The following is a 23,307-nucleotide window of genomic DNA, read 5'->3' on the forward strand; positions in this document are numbered from 1 at the left end:
TAAAAAGATAGATGATGCCAACCTTTGTAATATATTTATGATAACCTTTTAGAATCGATTGTCTGTTTTCTTTTATTAAAAACGACACCCCATCATTCATCATCCTTCGATTTCAATTTTTTGTAGGATTTACAAAATAATAACATATCATTGATTACTGGTAAAACAAACCTAACAATTATATTCTGATGTCCAGTCGGATTAGTAGACGCCAAATAAATAGTGGCAGGATTCTAATTAAAAGCAAAAAAAAACTATTGATGTATTGACCGATAGTCTCTACAAGACTCCAACTTGTACTATTAGAGGATATAAGTTCTTGACTGCCGCGAAGCAGTAAATCTCTTTAAAGGCACAACAAGCCAGATGCTGTTTACATTTATCTTCCGGTTATTAAAGACACAATACGCCAGGTAGGCACAACAGGCCGGACGGTTACTAAATACAAAATAAGCCAGACTATGTACATACATCTTACGGTATGGCGTATGTCCGTCTTTATTACAACTGTCGTCGGTGAACAGTAGGACGTTAAATCTCATTTCATTTAATTTCATTTTTATTTGTGACTATTGCGCTTTAATAGTATTATATCCGTTCAGACACTTAACAGCAATATAAAAGTGATAACAATGCCTTTTCAGGCTTGGCGTATTATATGACCAGACACAGAGGATCATGCTCAATGTAACAAAACTCTAGTTGTGTGCCGAAAACGAGGCCCCGATCCATGAAACAAAAGGGATGGATGTGGAAAAGTCGCTACCCATGCAAACTTATCCCCAATTTCATTTTACATGTAACCATAAAAAATATCAATCATTATATTATATTCATCTCAAGATGATCTGTCGAGACGTTATACCCCACTAAATACCAACCATTTATATTTCATTTTTTCGGGCTAGTGCTAATATTTTACTTAACACTGAAATCACAGAAAATGTTCTTTGAAGACAAGGTAAATATTATCAGCGATGTACATCGGTGATGACAGGAGGTGGGTTTTATCTCTTTATTTATGTTGAAATAATAAATGGTTAGAAGACTTGTGAATGAACGGTGTTTGTTGTGAGTTATTCGTGTAGGTTAAAATGACTGATAATGAGATTTAGGGACTTGCAAGGAAAGTGAGTTATTCAGGTTAATGAGTTCAGCACCTGCTCTAGGAATCTCATCAACTACAAATGCAATCAGCATATTTGTATTCGATTACCTTAAAGTGGAATTCACACTTTATCAGGTACAATGTAAATGAATGGGTGTGTTTAATGTACAGATGTGTGGGCGTGGTTGTCAGTGACTACTGGACACATTGTAAATAGATTTCATTCAAGACAAAGCCATTATAGAGGGAGGGGGAGAAATGGGGTTTAACGTCCACTCGACACATACTAGGTCATTTCGGGACTAACACGTGGTTCTATTTTTTTTCCAATAATTCGCTTGCGCGTAGGGGGTCTTAAGCAGTGGAAGGAAACCGGAGGACCCGGAGAAAACCCACGAGGCTGGACAGGCGACCCTACTCTTTGTCACGTACAACCGGGGAATCGAAACCACGCCAAAGCCATTATAGGTTAAACATTCTATTTATGTGAATACAGTGAAAATCGAAAAAAATGGCCGAATAAACATTTTGTTTCCCTGTAAAGTGCCATTATGATCACTTCCGCCAAACCCTGGCCTACATATAGTAAGCTTTTTGGTGCAAGCGTTCGTCAGTCTCTTTTGAAAAAATAAAAATAAAACCTAATTCAATTAAAATAAGTGCCCATTCAAAATACATGGTGTACCACATACTGATAGAAAATCTGAGTATTTGCCTGCTTACAATAAGGTATTTAGTGCGAACGGCCTTAAAACGCCTTGCAAACCAAGAACAACTTCTACGATCCGCCAGGCGACAGTTGACAAGCATACTGCGAAGAGGGTCCCAAAGAATCATCTAAATTTATGCCCACTATATAATTTGAATGCGTTCGATGTTACTTTTAGTTAGCCGACATACAGTCAAAAAACAATTGTTTATGGCCAATGTGTCAAGATCTCAATTAAGGCAAGTACCAACACCCCTTTAAAAAGAACTTTTAGTTTTGGAACTTGGAGTGATTTCCCCTGTCTCACCCATTCTCTGAACTAACAAATATAAGTATCTATATTTAACTTTGCCACACGATCTGGGGTCAAATTATATAAGAGATAGTCTTGTGAACCCGACGATATACTACGTTGGGGGTCTCCACAAGTTTGGGGATCGAATAACAGCATATTCTAAAAGAGAGAGAGAGAGAGAGAGAGAGAGAGTCTCGTGCACCAGAAGAAGAACTATGTTGGGGGTCAAGGTTCAAGATGAAGGCAGATAAATAAAACACTATAGATAATCATATGTTACTATACACCCATGATTGACAGGTCACGTGGATATAATCTATATCCTATCTTGTACATTTATTATAGTCAGCGGAAAGATAAAAAAAAATACTGTGGTAAAAATGGTTTTCTTTTTACCAACTGCGTTATTTTCTTAGCAATACAATTAATGAACAGAATCTGATGAGCAAAATCTAAATTTTGATTATACAAGTAAAGCGCAATCGAACCAAATCAGTAAAAATAGTCCAACGCATTACATTTCCCGTTTGTACGTGACAAGGAGTAGGGTCGCTTGTCCAACCTCCTGAGTTTTCTCCGGGTCATTTGGTTTCCTATCACTGCTAAAGACCCTCCCCCCATCCGCGCAAGCAAATTATTGAACCATATATTAGTCCCGAAATGGCATAGTTTGTGTCGAGTGGACGTCAGACCCATTTCTCTCTCTCTCTTTCTCTCTCTCATTGCTGTTTGTCGTCGACTCTATATAATAATAAAATAGGGTTTAACGTGAACTTTTCTGCACCAACCGGGATAATAAAGACGGGCATGCACTGTGTCGTGAGGAGAATTTTGAGACGGACAGCGGCGTTTCCGCTTAGTCTTCATCGAATTTTAACTGCCAAATGGTCAGTTACCTGCATGTGTACACGGAATCTCGGTTCTGTACCACCCAGGCACTCCGCCCTTCAACTCAGGCAACGGGAAACAAACTGAACAGTCCCGAGTAACTTTTGCAGGCAATACCGGAAATGGTTCTAGAAAGCCCAAACTGCTGGCGTGTCAGCGGAAAAATCAGGCCGGGGAAATCCCTAAGAACCTGGGACCGACATTGGGACCACTTTCTGACAGACACAACACAGGACGGCCCACGATCTCCATTATACTTTAATATCTCATACGGGGGTGGGGGGGGGGGGTAGTGGGTTAACCGTGACCATGAGATCATAAGGTATGTCATGTAGTCAAGTGGCGTGGTTTCGATTCCCTAGGCTTGTACGTGAAAGGGAGTAGGGTCTCCTGTCCAGCCTCGTGGGTTTTCTTCCGGTTTCCTCCCACTGCTAAAGACCCCTCCGCGCAAGAGAATTACTGAAATAAAATTGAACCTTATGTTAGTCCCGAAATGTTGTAGTTTGTGTCGAATAGACGTTAACTCTGTCATTCTCTCTCTCTCTCTCTACTCGCGTGGTATATACAGAAATACGAGTACACGAGCTGACAAAAGCGACAGTTTGAGTTAAAGAAAAATGAAAAACACTTTGTTTTTAACAGAACTGACCTTTAACGTTATTCGGGCTTTAATTTTCGAGCTCTTGTAATTTGAATAAAACGAACGCGAAATAAATGCAACATTCCTGTTATGAATACGCTCTATGTAAATATAGTTCTGTCACACGGTTGAAACATCATAATATAATTCGAGAGCAATGAAAACACACTCGGGAATAAACGATTCTATAAGTGCCATGGAATACAAATTATCTTGACCTAGATATAAAACCTGCCCTGAGAGAGCAAAGACTGTTCGCATTTAACTTTAGATTACGGGTAGTTTTAAGTCATTTGGAAACTGCAAATGTATTTCTAAATGCAATTTCGTACGCATCGTTAGCAATAATTCTCAAAAAATACAATGATATTATTGGAAACACGAGACTACACCAGGGATTAGACGCGGTCAATATGCCCTATATATAGATGATTGCATTGTGTAGTGCGTGTTGCGTGGCCCCTATAGACATCGTTGGTGCTACCTTCGATTGATCAAGACTTAACAAGTAAATTGTTGGATGAAGATTTAAACAGATAAAATAATATCTTTATTTCATGGAGATACTCTGTAAAAATACGTCAGAGTGGCAGTACCCGGTGTTCAAAGAGTGTTTCAGCATGCCCTGCCTTGTTTACAACACTCATAGCAGCATGGCGCACGTGGTATGTAATTTGAAGTTTATTGAAAGGATGTAATTTTGTTAAAATGTGGTGCTTTCGGGTCTCTTTCAATCAAATTAAATCAAGATGGTATTCTCGTTCCTTGTGTTGGGTTGGTCTACCCATAAACATTTGAAGACATGTTTGGACCAGTTACCACAGCATATTATTACCTTTGATCTTGATTAGAATTAGAGGCCAATCAACCTACTGGATAAAATCAACGACCTAAACAAAATGAAATGAAATTGGGTTTAACGTCCCACTGTTTTGCTCTTACGGGGCTAATGAAGATGGACATACGCCATACAGTGCGCTATGATGGAAATTTGGTCTGGATAGCGGTGCCTACACTTATTTCGAATTAAAACCGTCAAGGGTTCTTTTACGTGCATGCCAATGAGTACACAGGACCTCGGTTCTTCGACCCATCCGAACAACTGTACGTTGTCCCTTGTCTCGGGGGGTTGGATGGCCGAAAGGTTAGCACGTGCACGCTCTATCATAAGGCATGTCATTGAGTCAACTGGCGTGGTTTTGAATCCCCGGTTGTACGTGGCAAGGAGTAGAGTCGCCTGTCTAACCTCGTGGGTTTTCTCCGGGCTCCGGTTTCCTCCCACTAATAAAGATTTATTGAAATAAAAATTAAACAATGTTATTCCCGAAATGACCTAGTTTGTGCCGAGTGGATGTTAAACCCCATCTCTCTCTCTCTCTCTCTTTCTCTCTTGTTTCCGTCCTACGCCACTGGCAACGCAGGGATCTAACAAGGAACCGCCAGGTTAGCTAGCCAATGTCCTACTTACTGAGCCACCATGGCTCCAAACACCAGCTTAAACATAAAACAAAACAAAATGTTGCATGGATAGAGCCCAAAGCGGAAGAAGTATAACTTAATACACATATCAAATCGATTTAATATAGACATTAAATCTCGAATTAATATATATATTAAATCAGCTTTTTGACAAATCCGACAGACACACGACTAGGCCAGTTCATGGCTAGAGCTTTACGTACACTAAACATTTGAACCTCATGGAAGCCTCAGTGTAGCCGCATATCTCTCTATCTGATGAACATACAGACAGACAAACGACAATCAAAAACATGTATATGTATACATAAACCATCATATAAATAGAGAATCTCCTACCAGTCTTTTTTGATATCAAAAAATATCAACACAAGTTGATAAAGTAACAAAAAAACGAGGCTCTGCCGAGGTTTTTTTTAACTTTATCAACGAGTGTAGATAGTTTTTGATATCAAAAAAGACGAGTAGCAGATTTTATTTATCACCCAATCCCTTCTTACATGCACAAAAAAATAAATATATTTCTTTGCTGTAGATTTCACTTTTACTAAACATTACGGCGTAGTGATACATCAATTTTTGACAGCAATTCAACCATTGCAATGTCCTTTATATTGACCCAGTGTTTCCATCAAGGTCAATTGAATAACAATAGTTCATATTTAATAAAAAAAAAAGTTACTTTTAATAAGAAATGAACTGTTCTTTGAAAATAAAAAAAAGTAGTTCCTTTTCAAGTGACCAATCAAATTCATGTAAAACGATATCTCCTAAGGAGATATCGCAGTAGATTATGAAATATATCACACAAGGATATCTACTGTAGAAGGTATTATTGGGTGATAAAACACACTGTCGTTACTTACTTGAGAACGACAAGAGGAAACGTAGTGTGAAATAAACCCAGTGATTGTTTTCCATATAAATTTGTGTTTTATATCATATGTTCAGTTACTAAATGCCGTATAAGGATTCCATAAACCATCATGTCGGTATCAAAACGGCCATCGTGTTCATTTCATCCTTGATTTCTTGACTGTTTATAAATTTACAATTTTATTGGGAATGCTATTATGAACGGGAATCGTGGGAGTCCATTGTTTAATTATATTGAGTGACAGTTTATATTGTAGAAAAACGCCCCCTGGTGACTTGTTATATATTACATAGTGATTGCATTCAATCCAATGATGCCAGTCGGGAGAATTTATTGACTGATACAACCATCAATCATTAATATAATGGGAGAATTCATTGACTGCTATAACAATCAATCATTTATATAATTCACACGATATATAAAATTACTTACTATATTACATATATAGGTTAATATGGTGAAATGGGGTTTAACGTCCCGCGTTTCTGCACTGGCTGTACTAATGAAGACTGTCTAGGTAATAAAACTCGCTGTCGCCATAACGCAGATAAGTTAATAACGTAAAGTGTTTATAGATCTGTTGCCATGCCCCCCCCCCCCCAATCGGATTTAAATTTATATAAAATTATTTGTGCGTTAACGTTTTCTCAACCGAAGTTGCTCTTCACGCATTTATTATAACATTAATTATAAACAAAAAGTATTATGATGCCATAACGTCATGGTTACATTTAGCATATTCTACAAGGGAGGTTGCTTATTAGCTTATAGACGGTAGAGAATAGTGGGACGTTAAACCCCATTTCATTTCATTCCGATCCATTACAGTACCTCTGTATTAAAGTGCCGAGTGCCTACAAATTTTGAGTTCACCGCGTGTTTATAAATACTGAACGGTATTGAACCATTTATGGATTTATGCCCATTTTATTAATCTGTTTCACTATTGTAATGTCCATCAGAAATAAAAGGTATCCCCTCCTCCTCCTCGCCCCCCCCCAAAAAAAAAAATAAAACAACCCAAACAAAATGTCATAGTTTTAGGTGCAAAATGATCTAAAACTTTGCAATATAAATATGTTTTCAATGAATGTTTGTCTAAAAATTGCTTTAAAATTGCTACAAGATACTGTAAGTGCCAGAGTTCGAACAAGTCCCCGGGAGTAGGCGGTTAAGACTTACACCAGTCTGATACTACGTTTGAGAAATATTGCCCTTTTTAAGTGAAACCTGTATCACTACAGGTCCGGGACTGTACAACACAGTAGATGCTAACGACTACCTACGCATTCATTCACTTGATTCGATATATCGGAGTCACGGTGACTAGGTGGTTAAGACGCTGGGTCGCTAGTCTGGAGGTCGGGTGTTCGATCCTTGCATTGGCGGAAAAAGTTCATCTGGATTTTCCGACGTGGTTTCCCCTTGTCAGTGGTGCAGAAAGGAGGGCCTGACAAGAACAGCTGTTTTAGTCCTTCGAATGAGACGAAAAACAGAGGTCCCGTGTATACATTGGAATGCACGTAAAAGATCCCTTGGCAGTTGGAATTCGATATAAGAGTAGGCGATAATGCCGCTGCCCGGGCAAAATTTCCCTCATAGCACACTGTATGGCGTATGCCCGTCTTCATTAGCCCAGTAGAGGAGCAGAACAGTAGGACGTTAAACCCCATTTCATTTTGTTTTGATATATGAGATTGTTGTATATTGTTTGAAATGTCTGTGTAATACAGTATGTGTGTATATCGCTTCCTGTCTGTGGGGTTGTCCTGGGTGATTGTTTCTGGATCCTCCTATGCAATTTAAATTTGTATCAAAAGACGATGAATCGACACCAAAGAGACAAAAAAAATAGCAGTTATAAAGTTCACGTCAACGGCAATTTTATTTTGGGTCAACAAAGTTAACAAATATAACATTACAAGAAAGAAGATTTTTTTTTCTAATTTAGCATAATATTTGAAAAATATCACATCATGGTATTTCTTTAAGGCAATAACTCAATAACGATACACGCATGTCTGTGAATTTATGTCATACTGTGCTATGTGATGTATAACAATTGAGACTGGGGAGTCACTATTGTCACATCAGCATCAGGATAATGTCGAATTCTCATGAATAATTTAACTTAATTAATTTACTTAAAAGTTTAAATTTATTAGGAGCCGTCGGTTTGACAAGTTCTGGTGGTAAAAACAACCAGGGGGCGTATTGATCATTAATTTTGCATCAGGAACAAGAACCCCCCAAACTCAATATTTATAAGTATAGTGCGGGGGAAGGGAGTATAGGTATGTTGCATATCTGAGTTATCCTGTGTTTAACACGGCTAAATCTATTTGTTAAGGCCAGCTCAATATTCGTCAAGGTCAGGCTTAAGATAAGCATAAGGGCTAGGTCCAGTTTTAGGTTTAAGAATTTGGGGGAGAGGTTGAGTCTCCACATAAGCACTGACCTTGGATGACGAAAATTAAGTTCGTGATATTTCCTGCTTTTATAAAAATACGTACATTGAATTTTATATACAAATTTGTTTTCGCTGTTTTTGGTGTTGGTGGCGCTGATGATCTTCCTTGTGTGGTGCTTGTGGTATTCTGGTATTTTTGTTTCTGAAAAATGGAATAAATTTAAGGCTCTCGGACGAGAGCCACATTAGTGTGTTTCCTACTAAGATTGAAATTTCTAAAATAATGTTTGTTCCACCATCACCGGGTGAGGGCTAGGGTTCTTATATCTAGTTGATTTTATTTACTAAGGGTTAGGGCTTGATATATTGTTTGTTTTGGGTTAAGGTGAGGACTGATCTTATTTAGTCTAATTTACTGTGCAATAAGATGTCGTTCAGATTTTTATTTTTAGAATATACAATTATATGTTTCTGTGTGAAGATTTTGGGGTGATTTTCCCGGAGATCAGTATTGTGTTTTCTGATGATTTTGGACGCACTTACTGCTGTTGCGCTAAATGGGACTACAGAGGGGGCTGATCGCAAACTGGCTGTAGCGACTGTTGGTCCAGCACATACAAAATTTTCATCCGGTTTCTTGCGGTTGGTCTGCGAACTGCCAACTACGACTCGTGTCTGTCAAAACACGCACCGCGGGTTGTCAGCTAGACTCTACATAATCAATCTGGGTACATTGTAGTAAAGATTATTATATATTATAGGCAGTGGGAAATTTTAACATGTGCCTCTGCAAAATGCAAGTGTCTCACAAAGGCTTTGACAACTATATCATAGGAGTCCTCGCCCGCCACTGATAGTAGTAACCTATATATGAGTTGATATATCCCATCAGGCTAGACTAATGGAAATTTATTTTATTGTCTGAAGTCTGAGACTCTTGTCACTCTGATGCGACCGAAAGCCGTGTTATTGTACATTTCTCCCAGCCTAAAATAAATGAACTAAATGAATATGTCAAAGTTTGTTACATCAAAACGGTACAAGTATGATGAAGCGAAATAGAGTTCGAAGGGTCATTCAGAACCTCAAAATCAAATGTTCAACGCCGCCTGCCCCCCCCCCCCCCATCCCGGTCCATCCAATTCTAAAGAATGAAACGGGTTTAACGAACGTCTTAGTATTCTGCAGTAAGTTCTAAAGATTATACAATATTAGTCTCCAAATAATAACATAGTTTTTGTTGAGTGTAGTAATATGGATGGCGGGATTTGTGCAAAAGAACACATATAGAATCTCCTACGCGCCTTTTTGATATCAAAAAATACCAACACTCGTCGATAAAGTAAAAAAACGAGGCTCTCAACACTTGTCGATAAAGTAAAAAAAAAAAGAGCCTCTGCCGAGTGTTGATATTTTTTGATATCAAAAAAGACGAGTAGGAGATATTATTTATCACCCAATCTTTTCTTACATGTACAGATAAATAGATATAATATTATTTATCACCCAATCTTTTCTTACATGTACAAATAAATTAATTATAATTTTTTCGTATAGATTTCACTTTTACTGAGCCTGATTACATTACGGCGTAGTGATACATCAATTTTTGACAGCAATTCAACCATTGCAAAGTCCTTTATATTGAACCAGTGTTTCCATCAAAGTCAACTGGATAAAAATAGTTCCTTTTTAATAAGAAAGAAGTCATGTTTAATAAAAAAAAAGACTTGTTCTTTGAAAATAAAAAAGTAGTTCCTTTTTGATTGACCAATCAAATTCATGTAAAATGATATCTCCTAAGGATTATGAAATTTAAAACGCAATTTAGGACACTGAGATCAATAACCAAGGATAAATTATATTGTTTACTACACTCATACGAGGCATTCCATAGCAGAGGCGAAAGTATGCGTCACGCGTTGGATGTGGGGAGTTTTTGACAGTTGGGCTCTTCACATCTAGCCAGCGACTCATAGAACTGCATCGTATGGCATATTTGATTTGGCTGCCGAGCTGTGCATAGCGACGGATAGTGCTACATGAGTGGGCGCTTTAACACACACACGCTCTCTCTCCCTCCCCATCCCTCTCTTTCTCGCTCTCCAACTTTTGTGAAGAAATATGCAAAAGTGTTTCTTTTTAATCATGTGGACTAAAACATTTGCGGGTGGTATGTATGAGACAGCGTTTCATATACTTACTCTTTCTAGTACGCATGATAACACATAGTTGAGTACAGTGGCGGATTAAGCTCCACCAAGGCCTGAGGCGGCAGTTGCTGGAGGGCCTATTTAGTTTTTAAATAGGGCCTATTTAAAATGGCGTGGGCCTAATTAATTTCGGGTCAGGACCTATGTTGATTCCCGTTGGGCCTAAACCCACCCCCCTAACATTCATTGTCTATGCCTTTTTAATCGTATCAGACAAGTCTAAAAAAAATTTTTGTTACAAAATCTTTGGGCCTGAGGCTGCAGCCTCATCAGCCTCACTACTGGTTGAGTTGGCATATCTTAATGTACTTCTGTATCAAGGCGTTGGAATATTTTCACTCCACTGATCAGAAAATCATTTTAAAGAAAGTTAATAATCCTGGTGTTGACAGATAGAACGACTCTCTTTATACAATATCCGATAAACTCTACTTATAAACTTTTTTATATCTGATGTCTTCTCTCGACAGATAACTGTCGTCTGCTACTCTTGTCAATACGGCGCCATTTTGTCTTTTTATTAGAACCTTAGCAAGCCTACTTACGGGCGGAAAGATGAATAGCACAAATAGAATTTAGTTTCCTCTTTGAATTATTGGATGCCCTTCATCTATTTAAGGCATTTCTTGTCTTATCGAGTTGTCGTCTTTTGTCACAGTGTAGTCTAGGTTATCAAGTCTTTTAATCAATTTCGTTTTATCCCATATTATTAAGTTAAACTCTCAAACAGTGTTGACACAGTAACCCACTTGTCTCGTCGCTGAGTTACATTAATATTTCAGCGCTAATCACATCAATCTTTCATATATTTGAAAAATCAGAATTTGAGCCATTCGATCTGGACTCAACCTTTCCGATTTGTTGGTCTACCAAAACAATCGTCCCATTTGCTGTATAATTCGTATTATTATCTGCTTGTTGTCTATTGTTACAATAGTCGTTTGGATGGTACGAAAAACCGAGGTCAGGTGTACATAATTGTCGTCCACGTAAACTAACCCTTGTCAGTTAGAATTTGGTATATGATTAGGCCGTAGTGCCCCTGCCCGGGCACTTTATGACGTATGCCCTTCTTCATTAACCCAGTCGGTGCAGAAAAATAGGACGTTAAACCCCATTTCATTCCTAAAGTTGTAATGATTCCGTACGAGAAAAAAACAAAATGATTGCCAATCTGGGCCAAGGTTCAGAACGTGGGTCCCGGCAAGATAACAGGTCTAGTCGTTCGGGTGGTATGAAAATTCGAGGTACTTCCAATCTCTCATTGGCTTGAACGTAAACAAATCCGTGACAGCTGGAATGTCACTATCTGGACACAATTACCAGCATAGCGAACACCCGACCTGGTTGGTGCAGTAAAGTGAAAGTTAAATTACGTGTTCGATCCCTGCGCATTTGTTGAGAAAGTTCATCGGGATTTTCCGGCGTGGTTTCCCCTTGTCAGTGGTGCAGGACAGAGCTGTCTAGTCGATCGGATGGGACGAAAAACTGAAGTCCTGTGTATACATGGACGTGCACGCTAAAGATCCTTGGCAATTGAAATTCGATATAAGAGTAGGCCATAGTGCCCGTCTCCATTAGCCCAGTCGGAGCAGAACAGTAGGACATTAAACCCTATTTTATTCTGTTTCATTTCGATAAATCCTATCAGGGGCGCCGGAACGTCGCGAAGGCAAGGGTACCATGAGACAGGGGAGGGGATTGAAGTGTCTCCCCCCGTCTCAAGAAAATTTTGAAATTTGTCAATTCCATGAACGCTGTTTAGAGCGCCTCTAGCATTCCAAATTCCAACATAAAACCCTTTAAAATACATGATAATGAAAGAGACAAAAGCCTGATTATTCACAAATGAATAGACTAGTGAAAAGGTTGAAAACTTTCATCATTCGAGTATGGGTATACATGTATACCCCAGAAAAGGGCAGGGTACCATTTGTATACCCTGTTACCAGGGTTACGGCGCCCCTGAATCCTATGTTATAAAAAACGAAAGCCGTATTCGTTTAGATCTGTAGTCTAATAAAAACAAATAAATGCAGTTGTTTTTAATATGACATATGTCACTGCACTTTGACAGCTGCTTTTCCCAAGATCAATTGCTCTTGGTTTATTTTAAGCTTTATTTTTGTACTGTTCAATGCAGCCATCCTGTTTAAAACTATCGTTGTTGTGTTCAATATGCATTAATTTAATCAATAAATCCTCTAATGTATTGTTATGTTGCAAATCTGTTCTTTCGCGGACCTCAGAGGAAACACGATGAACAACTGTTAACCGAAAAGTCAAAGGATTGCTACAACAGCAGTTTTATCGTTATGTGTTATCCCCCTTACGGGAAAAAACAAACAGTTCCTCATGACTAAACCAACATGAAGCAAATAGGGTTAGCCATTCGGCTCTAACTCGGCTAATTTGTTTCTGAAGTCAACATCTCCCCTGGGTCCGTCTTCTTCATAGTAAAAAAAATCGATGATGCCGATCTACGTTCCGCCTGCTTTTATCATTTGGTTTTATTTGGGGGATATTTTTAGCATATGATCAGGATAGTGTCAAAGATATTCTGAGGCTAGATTAATCATCTTATCTAGTAAACTGTTCTGATTGAACTCACGTGATGGACACAACACATATATATACAGAGCGGGAGGGGGGGGGCGAGGGTAAAAGGCCATTCGAAAAAACTAGGTCATTTCGGGACATCATTTAATTTTATCTAAAAAGTGTCCTTGTGTGTAGGGCTGTTCATTAGTTGGAGCTCCCTGCGAATACCCGAGAGGTTGGGCAGGCGACCATATTCCTTGGCACGTACCAGTTGGGTATCTCAGTTGAAAAAACTTATGATCTAAAGCGCGCGCTGAACCACCCCCTCCCCCTCCCCCGTCCGCATTTGAAATAAACAATCTTAAGTTAGTTAATTTGATAATTCACCTTCAAATTGATCGGTGGATAAACGAATCCAAATCACGCCCTAAGACTATTACTAGTCATTTAGGTTCTGTGCATTAGTCACGTGACCTTTAGTAAGTAAAAGGTGATAGGGATGAACTGAAATAAAGTACGCAGTCAAGTAAAATTGAAAGTAGCGGAACAGGGTTAGTTGAGGTTAAGTAGAGATTTTAGTGGGAGGTGATCTACCAAATGACTTGTTAATACTTCTATCGCTATACTAGCTTAACCAGTCACTTACATTTCAATAATTAAATTACTGTCAGTCAATTTATTGTAGAGAGGGTGTTTAATAGTCATTAACCTGTAGCTTGATAAATAGAGACACACTCTTTTAGTACCGCGAGTATGTGTGGAGACCAGTGGCGGACTTACAGTTTTAGCGCCCTGGAGCTTGAAAGGCCAATTACAACTAGCAATAAGGTTTTCTTAAACATAATTATTCTCAGGGGGTGTTGGTACATTTAAAAGAGAGCGGGAAAAAATATTTATCACGCATATTAACTGAGTTACATCCAATACACAAAATGGCAGACTTAATTTGCATATTCTGGATAATGCTCAAGGGTGCCCGGGTGGCATCCCGCAGTATCGTTCTCTGCATATCTCAAAGATATAGAAATGCAAAAAAACAAAAAACCTGCAAGCTTCAAACCTTTCATTGCCGGAATAAACCTACTCTAAGCAGTAACGGCCACATCACTTCGGGAGAGAGAGAGAAGAGAGAGAGAGGGGGGCGGGTGATTTAACGACAACTCGACACAAACTAGGTTATTTCGGGACTAACATATGTTTGAAATTTTTTAATAAAGCGCTCGCGTTAAATCATTCTGTAAAGGCAACTCCCCGTCAGCGGTGAAGAAACTGAAAGAAATAATAAAATAGACCTTCAGTAGACCTAAAAACTTTGCGCAATGTGGAGTGAAGTCGCTTCGATCTGGTTGTCCCTCTGGGATTAAGAGCTCTGAAACTTTAGCTTCATAGGCTTCAATGTATATCCGCCCCTGGGTGTGATTATGCGGTGTATATACATTTTTATATATATAGAGATATTTAGGATAAATCCGCCATATTGATCCGAGGAGAAGTTACGACTTTCTCTAGACTCATATCCAACTATTAAAACAACACTATGCTATTTATATTGAAGATTTTCATCCTAAATGACAGGAAAATGGCGCAATTTTATGATTTACTGACTCGATGTGGATGAGAAGCAATGAACTTAGACAAGATCGATAAGTTCAGAGCTTTTATGTATATCAAAGGCGACGGAAAAATACAAATATTTATAGGCCCCGAAATCTGGACAGTTTTAAACTACGCAAAAATCAATGTAGAATAATCGCTTGTTACCCGAGGCTACACATATATATCATTGTAAATAAGACAATCGCTGGCAATACGTCCTAATGTTCTCGACTGAAGACAGTTGGCGGGAGTTTCCTCGCGCTGAAATCCGATACTCAAGTTTGATTTACGAGATGCAGTGTTTAGATAAAAACTTGATGTTCAAGACAAAAAAAATTTTCTTACAGATTCTTTTGTTTGATAACCGAGAGTTTTAGGACCCCCATGAGACTATTTTCAGCCTTCCCTCGGGACACGCGTGTATCGGCACGCGAGCTCGCGAATGTTTTGAGGTCTTAGTGTAGGTATTTTTGGCACGTGCTAGCGCGAGTCAGCAATGTAGTGACGTGAAGACAAACGAACGAGTTAAAAGTCTGGTTTTAAACGGAACTTCCTGTTGTGATTGAACCTAAGACGAGAATCGAAGAGAAACGAATCGAGTAGATGGTTGGTTTTATTCTCGGTGGATTAATCAGAATCTGGATGCTCTATTGTTTCACGAACTGTAGACAATACTCGATGATCGTGTTAACAGTAGGCCAGTTTTAAATCTTGTGGTTCCTGTTTTTCGGTGTTTGAAATGTGAGAATTTTGGAATTATTATTTATCTAGTGTACAGGTAGCTAGTTTAGTTTACTAGTATATATATATATATATTATATAGGTAACTTAATAATGATAGGTGTTAGACTTGTATATCATAGCACGTGAAACGTTGATATACCAACTGTACTTCAGTACTGGAATGTATATCACTCGTGTTTGGCAATTCCTAGACTATATATTACTCTTATATAAAATCAACTCTTATTTTATTAATATATTGCTTTAGAAAAGTTTTATTAATGATCAACTTTGGTATTGGTTTAGAAATGTTTACTGGTATATCTATCACTTTTATTGGGCAAGTCATATTCTGTTACTACTCAGATGTTAACTACTATCGGAATTTTGTATATTATTAGAATAAGGATAAATTACACTTAGGTTATTAATATATTCGTTTAGAAAAGTTTCAATGGAATATCTATATATATTCTATTTGTCAAGTCCTTGTTCTATATTTATTTACTCTTTATGTTATTGATGTAGACTCTTAATATATTAGTAATTCGGTTTAGAGAAAGTTTTTTTTTAGGACGGTTAGAATGTTAGTCACTTCAGTTGTTATCTCACTTTTATTTCTTTGGTATTTTAGATTTTTGATATATTTGATTAAACATTTGGATGAATTATGTACAATGTTGAAATTGGTATATAGTCCAGTACATTTAGATTGGCGCAATATAGCCCAGTTGGAGTTGACGTGCCATAAAAACTATATTTCATTCATTATATTTAGATATAGTTTAACCTGTTTGTACTTAGTACATATAATATATAGACTTTCTTCTTTTATTGGCATTTAGTAATTGAACATATTAACACAAGGTACAATTTTATTGATACACAATTACTGAGTCGCTTAGTATTATACTCAGTGATTGTGTATCCATAAAATTGTACCCCGTGTTATATACATACTTGTTGAAACGTCGCACTATTAAAGTTGTTAGTATTTGTTATCCGTTGTGTTTAGTATTATTTCAATATTTTCCCTTACAAATAGAAGACATGTTCGGTTTGTGGACGTAGTGTATATCTGAGTTTGTCTTGTTCAGCAGTTTATTACAATATTTTCGCGTGTATACTTTTCACTTAAATAAACTTGAACTTATATCATGTCGTACTCGAAATAAAATATTGTTTAAACCAATTTATATCTTCAGATGACTGCAACAGTCGAAATAAATTCTGAATAACATTCTCTATCAGTCTATATCTGTAGATGTTGGCAACTAAATGATATAGAGAAATGTAATGAAATGGAGTTAACGTCCTAATTTTCTGTGAATGATATAGCATTAAGAAGTTTTGTTGTTCTATCTTTGTAGACAGTTGTATCTCAGTTCTCAGTGAATAAGTATTATGGGGTGACTCGTGGGATGCTTCCAGATGGATAAATCATAGTATTTTATTTGCGGACTGTTTTATTGAACCGCATAGTAAACTTTAAAATGGTGTACTCAATCTATTGTCATCTAGTCCTTGAGAGCAAGAGAGAGAGAGAGAGAGAGAGGGAGAGAGAGAGAGAGCAGATATTTTTATTTTATTGGCGAAAACAAAACAACATATGGCATGACGTTAATAGGGTAATCTGGTGGGAAGAAAATGGAAGCCAGCGTGAACACTGTTATTAAGCATGTTGAATTCAAGAATTTTAATTTAATATAACTGTTCTTGTTTAAAACTGGCGTATTTTCCATATTGTAACGGATGATTGGGTGGTTTTGTGGTGTAGCGCGTGCGTGTGAAATCACAACATCTGTTATGAAGTCAGGTGGTGTGGTTTCGATTCCCGTGACAAAATTCGTGGGTTTTCTCCGGGTCCCCTGGTTTCCTCCCACAACTAAAGAACCCTACAAGCAAGAAAATTATTGAAATAAAATTGTATCATATGTTAGTCCTGAAATAACCTAGTCTGAGTCGAGTGGACGTTAAACGCCATGTCTCTCTCTCTCTCCCTCTCTATCTCTCTCTCTCTTTCTCTCAACCCATTTTACATGGGCTCGACTTCATGATCCCGGCGCTACCCCCCTCTCCCCCCTCTCTCTCTCTCTCTCTCTCTCTCACCTATATTGTAACACGAAACGCCTCCTCGTGACCATGATTTGAAAACAGACAAAAACTCCTGTCTCAAATGCAAGGACCATCGATTTTTGTTTTTTTTGTTTGCAAGTATTCTTGAAATCTTGAAGGTTAAACTTGGTTGATACATTAGCTAGCCATGATTTAAATCAGGTTTTAGACTCTATAGTCCGTGTTGTCTGAACATTTTTTAGAACTCCGAAAGTCAAATTAAGAACTCGCCCACTACCAGTGTTATTCATTCGTTCAGTTTTACATCCATGCATATATAGGCGTTGTCAGATCGGTGGAAATGATCATTAAATAAAATGAAATGGGATTTAACGTCCTACTATTCTGCTCCGACTGGGCTAATGAAGTCGGGCATACGTTATACAGTGCGCTATGGCTAAAATTTTTCGCGGTCAGCGGCACTACGGTCTACCCTTATATCGAATTCCAGCTGCCAAGGGATCTATTACGTGTACACCAATGTGTACACGGGACCTCGGTTTTTGGTCCCATCTGAACGACTATACGTTTTCCTTGTCAGAACCCCTGTCCTACACAACTGACAAGGTGCAACCACGCCGGAAAATCTCGATGAACTTTCTTGGCTAGGAGCGGCCAGGTTAGCGAGCTAACGTCTTACTCACTGAGCCATCGTGGCTCCCCAAATAAAATGAAAGATTGTTATATACGTTGACCGTATCTTGTCGATATTACACAACACAAATTTATTTAGAATGCAATTACTGGTCGTTATACATATATCACGACGTTTCGACAAGTATTCTCTACCGCTGAATGCCATCCAATGCGTATATAAAGTTGGCGATATCTCTATAGTCACAAATCACCGAAAGTCTAAACCGATCAAGCGGTAATGCCTACATACATACCTATGTATATATGGTGTTATTTGTGAATATATTAAATGATATGTGGGCAGGTTTGGCATCTTACATATAAAGATGATATTTGCAAAGATGCGTAAATTACGTGTAATTTCTATTCAATTTGCATTCAATTTCTATTCAATTTCTATAATATACCTGGAATGATTGAAACATTAAAGATATAATTTAGTAAGTTCAAACGCACACTTTCATTACTAATAATATTATATCCAGCGAAGTTTCTTCAGAACTAGGAATTTTCTAAGCCGTTTTTCACTCGTACGAGGGTGGCGTCTGTAGGGTTGTCAGGGAAAGTGTGCCTAATCGTTGCTATGGTCTGAAATACAGAGTTCTAACCGTATACATATTAACGTGCACGTCAAAGATCCATTGTAAGGTTCCTTCTTCATTAGCCCAGTTGGAGCAGAACAATAGGACGTTAAACCCTATATATTTTCATTTCCTTGTAAGGTTACATTCGAATAAAGATACATTAGTTAAGAGTTTAATAAAGAGTTGGCTATTTTTGCTATAATAATTCAAAAAAAGATTATAAAAAAAGAAAATATTGAAAATTTCAGTCAAATTACTTTATTCTGGACGGAGTTGTGACTGTTGGAAGTTTGACTAGAAATAGGCAGCAACAGTGTCCGCACCGTCTACGAAAATTGCAGATCGTTTGATTGACAGACGATAACTCCGCCCACATATTCTCGATTATCAAGTAACATTCTCAATGGTTATCGTACCCTCGCTTGGTACGCCTTTCATCACCAGTTTCCGGTAGTGACGTGGGTGACTAAAGGTAAACGTTAGCTTGGTCGGCCTTTTCTTGATTTAATTTTAAATGGACGACTGTTTAAATCCAAGCTGTATCCAAGCCACCTGAGGGTCTACAGGGTTGATTTTGAGCTTGTCGTGTAAATAAATGTCTAATTAATAATTTCTATAACATCTGAAGCCTAAATAAAGACATCCAATAGGCAGATTTAGCTCTTGCATAATGTATGTTTAACATTAACCGGTAAAGCCACTGTCCAGTTAAAATGTCCACCCTCGCGTATCATAGAAATGACATTTACTACACGTTAGTCTAAAACGTTTTATGTCAAGGGGACTTTAAACCCCATTTTATTCCGTGGAATTGGTTTCTCCTGTCAGATGTTTGTCATTCAGCCCAGTCAAAAGCAACTCACAGTAGGATGTAAAACGCCATTTAATTTCATTTCATTTAAATCTCAGTCCATTTTATTCTGTAGCCGTCTTTCCTCTTAGCAGATGTTAGTTATTCAGTGCAAGTAATTGTCTTATATTCCTGAAGCACCCTGTGTTATTACAGAAGTTAGACATGATCTACCTACACGTGGAGGGATATGTTTGTTTTATATACGATATGCACATTCTAGGTGCATTCTAGTTTTTTGTTATTGCTGTATGTCTGTACGTTAATTTCATTGGCATATAATAATTTATACTAATTTATATACGCCTAATGCTAATTTAGTGATTAGGTTATTAATGAAATAATGTATGGATGACGAGATTGGAATCCATTATACCAGCAGGTATGTAGACTCTAGCATTAGTAGGCTTACTTGCAATTATTTTGGGGGAGTCACGGTGACTAAGTGTTCGATTTCTGCATTGGCCGAGAAATTTCATCCGTATTTCCCGTTTTCCCTTGTTAGTGGTGCAGGACGGATGGCCTGGCAAGGGACAATGTATAGTCGTTCGGGTGGGACGCAAAACGGAGGTAACGTGTACACATGGGCGTGCGCGTTTTAAAAGATCCCTTGTCGTTTGGAATTCGATATAAGAGTAGGCCGTAGCGCCGCTGTCCTTGCAAAATTTCCCTCTGTATGGCGTTTGCTCGTCTTCATTAGCCCAGTCGAGGCATAACAGTAGGGCGCGAAACCCCCATTTCATTTTCATTTATTAATATTGGGAAGGGGGGGGGGGGGTATTTCGATTCGTTTCTTACTTCCAGGTATATTCTGGGGCGTTTCAATGTAAAATGTTAACATTAACATCGTGGCGAGCAGGACCGACATGAATATACGAAATGGGGTTTGACGTCCACATATTTTGCACCAACCGGGAAAATGAAAACGGCCATACGCCTCACAATGTTCTATGAGTGGCAATATGCACGAACAACAATTTTATTCCGACCTTAAGTGTTCGCCAGACCTCGGTTATTCATTCCATCCGCCTTGCTTGCTATACGACTGACATTGGGGCACCAAGCTGGAACTCTCTCGGCAAGCTCCCGGATCGAACAAACCCTAAACGAATTCTGTAGAAATTCTTTAACATATCTTGCCTAATAATTGTCTATAAATGTTACCATGTGTACGGTGATTAATCGTTTATAACCAATTTGTCAGATAGCTTGATTAACATTTTTGTATTAATTGCGCGTTAATAAAACAAGGAAGTTGGCTGCCGCGGTGTTTACAAAGTTGGGAGATTTCGACCCCAAGCCTGTACGTGTCAAGGAAAACGGTCGTCTGTCAGACCATGTGAGGTTTCACCTGCTCTCCCGATTTCCTCCCAGTGCTAAAGTCTAAAGACCACTACACACAAGTTTTTATTTAAATGCAATTGTACCATATGATAGCCCCGAATTGACTTAGTTCGTGTCAACTGGGTGTTACCCCCCCCCCTTTAGTTTGAGTTGAGTGGACGTTACCCCCCCCCCCCCTCTCTCTCTCCCTCTCTCTGTAGTTGCCCTTTAATACATGTACTAGGCGACTCAGTCGCGTTTGACAGAGATAAATCATTGTGAATAAAATGGTGAATAATCAATATTAAGATTTAAAACTAACAGCACAGACTACATTAAAGTGGTTATATTAATTGACGGAGATAACTAGAGCTTTATAAATAATGTATACGGTCATTATTATGTCGTGTTTAAATAGCTTGGCCGGTAATTATAATATATAAATGGACATACTTTACAAAGCGTCACCGTTTATGGAATGGACGAAATTTCAAGGGATTCGAATGGTCCACTCTGACTCAAACTATGTCATTTCGCGTAGGTGTCTTCAGTTGTTGTGAGAAGCGAAGGACCTGGGGAAACCCAAGAGTTAGGTAACAATTAATAATACGCTTACTTTTTCTAGAACAGTTGGCTAATAAGTGAAATGAGATAGGTTTTAAAGTTTAATGTCTGTTCGGCTAATTAAAGTCTAGCTCACAACCCGGTGAACATGTTTTGTTAGCTCGCAGACCAGCTGCAAGAAACCGGGTGAAAATTTTGCATGTGCATGACCAAAAGTCTATACGGCCAGTCTGGGATCTTCTACGGTGCCGGACACACGCAAATGAAAATTTTGTATGGCCAGTCTGCGATCTTCTACGGTTCCAATTGTGGACAGACAGCGACTATTTTACTCATGCTTCATCAAATTCCAAATGTCAAACACTATTATTCGTACTCGTTAATGTGTACACGGGACCTTGGGTTTCCTTCCTATCTGCACGACAAGATGCTGTTTCTTGACACGTCGTCCGTCCCACATCATTCGGGGAAACAAGCTGAAAAATCCCGAGGAACTTTCCAGGCCACCACCGGCATATAATTTATGGCAATCAGTTCGACTCGCTGAAATTATTCATACTTCTAAGCATAATTTTAAACCCAAGGCTCAGATATTACCGAGTGTTGATATTAAACAACATTTTAATTTCATATTGTGCGTTACTCGGGTCAGATCTGAATTGACTTTTACTCAAAACTAGTTTAAATTATCTATGGATTCTATAGAATATGAGACGTGATTGTTTCACATGGGAATAACACGCCACACATATGGTTATCTCGTTTTGTTTGTTTACACCTTTTAATGTTTAAATCGAATATCTCGACTATCGTCGTCGACCGTCTTGATTGCTTTATTTCTATTATTACTTAAAACCATGTTTACAATTTGAATGTCGTCTGTACGTGCTCTGTGCAGCATATTCCACCCGTATTGGTATCTTCGAAAAAAGCTGTGTCAATAACCTTGATATTTTAGATTGTACGGATTTCGATAACAGAGTTGTTGTTTAAAGTTACTGAATGTCAAATAATTTTAATTCTAACCAACACTCATTAACTATCAACACTGAGACCTTCAAAATCACTGACGTACGACTTGAGTCCCAGTAACCGACCATGACGTCATCGTAGCCATTTTTGAATTATGGCGTCATATCAAAAATTCTCATTGGCTTAGTTGATACCCAGCTTGAAAATCCTCATAGTGTACATGTAATATATTATCCCCAGTTTGTTGATTCTATTGGGATCATATAGTATTGCTTCTGTTGGTATCCTGTAATATTGTTTCTGTTGGGATAGTGTTGTATTGGCTCTGTTGGTTTCCTGTAGGGTTGGTTCTGTTGGGGTCATATAGGGTTGGTTTTGTTGTGATCCTGTAATATTGGTTCTGGTGGGATTGTGTTGTATCGGCTCTGTTGGGATCCTGGGGCATAATTTACTAAAACATAATCAGAAATCAGCCATTTCATTGATAGAGAGCTAAAATTGTGGCTTCTGACCCATGCAAGGGCTAAATCCTTAAAATATTCTAGTTTAAGTTTTTTAGAATTAGTACCCTGTTGTATTGGTATTGTTGGGAATATGTAATATTGTTTCTGACCACTCTTTACGGTGTAGCGCACTTACATTGTCATTTGGTAATATTCCTCGAGACAACTATATATATATATATATATCACACTAGAGAAGCGTATTTCAATAGGTATCAGATTATCAAGATATAGTCAATTATTGGAAGCAACTAAAGCCGGGGTATTTAAACTTCTAA

The 23,307-nt window shown here is 38.1% G+C and overlaps 1 protein-coding gene across 4 annotated transcripts in view; it reads left to right on the plus strand.

The window, feature by feature from the left end:
• Positions 1-23,307, plus strand: part of LOC126808893 (neuroligin-4, X-linked) — a 170,510-nt gene that overhangs the window by 40,795 nt on the left and 106,408 nt on the right. Inside the window, exon 1 of one of the 4 annotated variants that reach the window (XM_050533943.1) lies at positions 15,283-15,537. The exons of the other annotated variants lie outside the window; for them this stretch is intronic. The gene's annotated coding sequence lies outside the window, so the exon portion shown is untranslated. Of the gene's footprint in view, positions 1-15,282; positions 15,538-23,307 lie in introns of those variants that run through there. 4 annotated transcript variants of the gene reach the window in all.

Source organism: Patella vulgata, chromosome 1 (genome assembly GCF_932274485.2).
Source record: "Patella vulgata chromosome 1, xgPatVulg1.2, whole genome shotgun sequence".
NCBI classification, from domain to species: Eukaryota; Metazoa; Mollusca; class Gastropoda; family Patellidae; genus Patella; species Patella vulgata.